The 6279-nt window shown below is 35.1% G+C and overlaps 1 protein-coding gene across 3 annotated transcripts in view; it reads left to right on the top strand.

The window, feature by feature from the left end:
• atp11b (ATPase phospholipid transporting 11B) overlaps nt 1–6279 on the top strand; it is a 54772-nt gene that overhangs the window by 586 nt on the left and 47907 nt on the right. The gene's annotated exons all lie outside the window — the stretch shown is intronic.

Here is a 6279-nt window from a genome sequence, read left to right as displayed (position 1 = left end):
ATTGCGGCTTGTTTATTTGGTTGTTTTGTCTGTTTATGTTTTGATTCAGTTGATGACAGTTGTATTTCATAAATCTACGGACTTTTTGTCTGCAGCAAATGTCACAAGTGATGCTTCTCATGCGCTTTAATAATATTTCTAAAAGTTTGAACTTGTAGACTGTAATCTGTTGAGATTGACTTGTTGACTGTACATGCTTTGCTTTGTTTGAACAAACAAACCGTAAATTACAAAATGCTTTAGATATCTGAAATATGCAGGCAGAATATCCCTGTAGCGAATTCCTCTGTTCATCTGTCTTTTGATATATCTGTAACTGTAGTTGTCAGGTGAATGTGGAGCCCCGTAATGGAAAAATATGAGATGGGAGGAAAAAAATATTTCAATGCTTTTGAGTTTTCAAAAACTATTGCATTCTCTCGCAAAACAGTTGCTTTTTCTCTCAAAACTGTGTTCCACCAGGAAATTTAATTTGGTCGCAAACCTGTTGCGTTCCCCTTACAAACTTTGTGTTCGCTTGCAAAACTGTGTTCCTTCCAAAAACTTTTGTTCGTTTGATAAACATTAACGTTTTCTCGCAAAACTAATGTGTTCCTTCCAAAAACGTTGCGTTCGTTTGATAAACATTAACGTTTTCTCGCAAAACTACTGTGTTCCTTCCAAAAACTTTGCTTTCGTTTGATAAACATTAACGTTTTCTCGCAAAACTACTGTGTTCCTTCCAAAAACTTTGCTTTCGTTTGATAAACAATAACGTTTTCTCGCAAAACTACTGTGTTCCTTCCAAAAACTTTGCTTTCGTTTGATAAACAATAACGTTTTCTCGCAAAACTACTGTGTTCCTTCCAAAAACTTTGCTTTCGTTTGATAAACAATAACGTTTTCTCGCAAAACTACTGTGTTCCTTCCAAAAACTTTGCTTTCTTTTGATAAACAATAACGTTTTCTCGCAAAACTACTGTGTTCCTTCCAAAAACTTTGCTTTCGTTTGATAAACAATAACGTTTTCTCGCAAAACTACTGTTCCTTCCAAAAACTTTGCTTTCGTTTGATAAACAATAACGTTTTCTCGCAAAACTATTGTGTTCCTTCCAAAAACTTTGCTTTCGTTTGATAAACAATAACGTTTTCTCGCAAAACTACTGTGTTCCTTCCAAAAACTTTTGTTCGTTTGATACACATTAACGTTTTCTCGCAAAACTATTGTTCCTTCCAAAACTTTGCGTTCGTTTGATAAACATGAACGTTTTCTCGCAAAACTATTGTGTTCCTTCCAAAAACGTTGCGTTTGTTTGATAAACATGAACGTTTTCTCGCAAAACTATTGTGTTCCTTCCAAAACCGTTGCGTTCGTTTGAAAAACATTAACGTTTTCTCGCAAAACTATTGTTCCTTCCAAAACCTTTTGTTCGTTTGATAAACTAACGTTTTCTCGCAAAACTATTGTGTTCCTTCCAAAACTTTTGTTCGTTTGATACACATTAACGTTTTCTCGCAAAACTATTGTGTTCCTTCCAAAAACGTTGCGTTCGTTTGATAAACTAACGTTTTCTCGCAAAACTATTGTGTTCCTTCCTTCCAAAACTTTGCGTTTGTTTGAAAAACATTAACGTTTTCTCGCAAAACTATTATTCCTTCCAAAAATGTTGCGTTCGTTTGAAAAAACATTAATGTTTTCTTGCAAAACTATTGTTCCTTCCAAAAACTTTGTTCGTTTGAAAAACATTTGCGTTTTCTTCCAAAAACTTTGCGTTCATATGAAAAACATTTGCGTTTTCTCGCAAAACTATTGTATTCCTTCCAAAAACTTTGCGTTCATTTGAAAAACATTAACGTTTTCTCGCAAAACTATTGTATTCCTTCCAAAAACTTTGCGTTCATTTGAAAAACATTAACGTTTTCTCGCAATACTATTGTATTCCTTCCAAAAACTTTGCTTTCGTTTGATAAACATTAAAGGTGCCCTAGAATGGATTATTTTATTATTTTATAATGTTTCCTGGAGTGCCCTTATAATGTTAGTATGTTTTTTAGATCAAAATTTGTTATAATTTAGAAATAAAAGGCATATTTCCTAGCCTGATTTCATTCCCTGGATTGAACACTCTGTTTGAAGGGGCGTGTCTGCTGTGAGACTTCAGTGTTGTTGCCCACTGCTGTGATTGGTTGACATGCTTGCATATGAAATATCTGGCATTACATGTAGAGCTATCTGGAAAACTTTTACTATTACAGCTTTTATACGTTTTTACTATTACAGCTATCGGGATTAACGAATCATGAGAAGTTTTTTTAAGTATTTAGATCTATTCCCATCACATAAAAGGTTGCAGTGATGAGCATTGAGCAGATGACAGCCTGTTGATCGCGTGAATGAAGATCTTATCACTGCAACGCGATTTACTGATGCATAAACAGTGTTGAACGACTTTGAGAGAAAGATTATCTGTCTGAACTTGAACAATTACACATCAGAAATTCACATAACCCACTGGTTCTCCAGAGGCTCGGATGAAGGAGCTAAAAATATATTTTTGTGTTCATTTGTACACAAACACTGAGCAACTGCAATGATTCGTTCGCTCGTTTGCAAGCCACGATGTCTTTCGAGGAAAAAACAATGTCGCGCTGGATAACGCAGTGTAAATTATCGTTAATAAAATCACTACTTACCGCTTGCGGGAATATAACGTTAGTTGAAATTGCCCCCTTCGTCCGTTTGAGACGCCGAGAGATGCCTGGCTGCTTGATATTGTTCCAGGTTAGAAAAACAGTCCGTGGTGAAATGGGCAGAGCAACTAACAACTTCGAATTAAACTGTAGCGGTATCCGATTATAGATAGATCTGCCATTTTCCCTATGATCCTCCTCCTGCTTGTTTCATCCATAGACCGTATATAAACGGTTTCTTCACCTGCAGAACTTCTGATGATTCGGCTGCGCAGTTCCGCCTGGCATTGAACATGGGCTGGCATATGCAAATTTTTGGAGGCGTACATATTAATGATCCCAACTGTTGCGTCACAGTTGGTGTTATGTGGAGATTTGCCTGTTTTTCAGGGGTGTTTTTCAAAAACGAGATTTAAATAATAAAGAGAAAACTGTGGTGTTTGAGACTCACTGTATGTCATGTCCATGTACTGAACTCTTGTTATTTAACTATGCCAAGATAAATTCAATTTCACATTCTAGGGCACCTTTAACGTTTTCTCACAAAACTATTGTATTCCTTCCAAAAACTTTGCGTTCGTTTGATATACATTAACGTTTTCTTGCAAAACTATTGTGTTCCTTCCAAAAACTTTGTTCGTTTGAAAAACATTTGCATTTTCTTCCAAAAACTTTGTGTTCATTTGAAAAACATTTGCGTTTTCTCGCAAAACTATTGTATTCCTTCCAAAAACTTTGCGTTCATTTGAAAAACATTAACGTTTTCTCGCAATACTATTGTATTCCTTCCTAAAACTTTGCGTTCGTTTGATAAACATTAACGTTTTCTTGCAAAACTATTGTAGCCTATTCCTTCCAAAAACTTTGCGTTCGTTTGATATACATTAACGTTTTCTTGCAAAACTATTGTGTTCCTTCCAAAAACGTTGCGTTCGTTTGATAAACAATAATGTTTTCTTGCAAAACTATTGTTCCTTCCAAAAACTTTGTTCGTTTGAAAAACATTTGCATTTTCTTCCAAAAACTTTGCGTTCATATGAAAAACATAGGCCTAAACGTTTTCTTGCAAACTATTGTTCGTTTGAAAAACATTTTCATTTTCTTCCAAAAACTTTGTTAATTTGAAAAACATTTGCGTTTTCTCGCAAAACTATTGTATTCCTTCCAAAAACTTTGCGTTCATTTGAAAAACATTAACGTTTTCTCGCAAAACTATTGTATTCCTTCCAAAAACTTTGCGTTCATTTGAAAAACATTAACGTTTTCTCGCAATACTATTGTATTCCTTCCAGAAACTTTGCGTTCGTTTGAAAAACATTAACGTTTTCTTCCAAAAACTTTGTGTTCATTTGAAAAATATTTGATATTTGCGTTTTCTCGCAAAACTATTGTTCCTTCCAAAAACTTTGCGTTAGTTTGTAAAACTTTAACGTTTTCTTCCAAAAACTTTGCGTTCGTTTAAAAAAAAACGTTTTCTCGCAAAACTATAGTTCCTTCCATAAACTTTTGATTGTTTGAAAAACATTAACGTTATCTTGCAAAACGAATGTAGGCTATTCCTTCCAAAAACATTGCGTTCGTTTGAAAAACATTTGCGTTTTCTCGCAAAACTGTTGCGTTCTCTAGTCTAGAGAAATCAAAAGCACTGAAATGTTGTTTTCCTCCCACCTCATATTATTTCCATCACAAATGTTTCGCCAGCCAACGGAAAGTTTCTCAGCAAATCACAAAAGGTTTGCGAAAGAATGTGAAAGAAAGCATTGAAATGTTTCCTTTGATTAATAAATGTCTGCTGTACTTCTACAGTTAGGCTATGTTTTAAGGAAATGTTTCGTCAGACTTATGTGATGATGGTTAGCTGTATAACTGTATCAGTTTCATTTGATATTGCTAATATGAGAATGATGTCATAGCATCTGCACCCAGTGTGTGAGCATGAGCATGTTGTGTTAATGTTCAAACGACAATAGCTTTGGTTTGTAAATGGAGTATTTCCTCAATTAGAGAAAATAGTTCAATATAGTTAGTGTAATATTTCCTTATTGTGATGGTTTCTGCACTTCTCAGACGGCTTACAGTAATTTACAGATGCTTTTACAGAAGACTATAAAAAGTAGACCACTGATTTCTCTTATCTGGTCTGTGTCTGAAGGTTGTTGTCTTTCCTCAGGAAGTGTGTTTTATTCAGTGGTGTTTTGAGACAGACTCTGTGGCTGCAAACCTGCTGTTGACTGTACACGTTTAGTGGAGGTGGAAAAAGCAGAACCACATCTCTGTTTTTCTCATGATTCAGGTGTCTCTTCTTATCTGTAATTGGGTTTGTACTGAGTATTCGGTGTATTTTTATATAAAAAAAAATGAAAATGCAATGAATGCCTGCAGGGCAGTGTTGCAATTAAAGAGTTTTCTGAACTTCCCTCATTCGACTGCACTGAAATGACAGACTTCCCAGTGTTCATTGTAATGTTAATGTCGAGTATGAGCATCCTGTGAGTAAGGCTGTTGTTCATATTATAGCTCAAGTCGTCACATTTCGGTAACACACCTTGTGGATTCAGTGCCTTTCTCTTTTACACACATTATTGCGTGTCCTAAAAACACCTCTGGAGCATCAATGCATCTGTGTCAGCCTTAAAGAGATCGTTCACCCCAAAAATAAAAGTTCTGTTGTTATTTATTCACCCTCATGTTGTGCCAAAGACTTTTGTTCATCTTCTGAACACACAGATATTTTACACACTTTTACTCCGCAATGAGTTAGTTTTCGCAGTTTATTGGGCTTAATAACTTTAAAAAATTATGTCAAGCAAGTCACACGTGACTGAAGTCACGACGGCATTCAGCGACATTATCAAAAACAGCGATGGCCATAACACCAGGAAGTTTTATCACAATTAGCAGTGTGCTATTAAATAAACAAGTCCATTGTCAAGCCCTGGTCATATAGCATAGTGCTATTGTGAAATCACGAAGTCTGCGATTCAATTAAATAAGTGTATGCGCTGCGGGTTTCAGAGTGAAACGCAACACTTTATTTAAATGCATGCAGGTTACGTGTTTTAACAGTTTATTTTAACAGTGTTTTATATATAAAACCATGATTACTTGCTTTTGATACGTAATTTGAACCAATTATTATTGCCTCATTGTTATTATATGTATTTTAAATCATTTTACAGGCTATTGTTTGCTTATGTCTGTTTTGATTACCACAAAAAAAATCTGATAACTCCTCAATTAATCGTCAAAATAATCGACAGATTACAAAAAAAAAAGCTAATGACAGCCCTAGTTTCAAATATGTTACTGTATATTTACTGTTTTTTCTTATTAGATTGACTAAATGAACATTAGTGTGCATCAGTATGATCATGATTACAGCAGATGTATGTTTATTTTTGGTGACGTGTGTGTTCAGGTGCTTGTACGATTGGTTCATATCTAGAGACCAGGATGTCTCTTAGATGCTTGGCTTTATCTAAGTCAGTAAACACCTACTAACCTCCCACAACATCCTAGCATTGTTGTGAGTTTTGCGTAAGCAGCAACCACTCAGATTTTCTTCAGATTTGGAAACAAATCTAGCTTGAGTTGATCAGTTTACAGAGC

The sequence above is a fragment of the Squalius cephalus genome, assembly GCF_949319135.1.
Source record: "Squalius cephalus genome assembly, chromosome: 13".
In the NCBI taxonomy this organism is placed as follows: Eukaryota; Metazoa; Chordata; class Actinopteri; order Cypriniformes; family Leuciscidae; genus Squalius; species Squalius cephalus.
The sequence above is the reverse complement of the archived record's forward strand: the minus strand, read 5'-3'. Positions and strand labels throughout refer to the sequence as shown.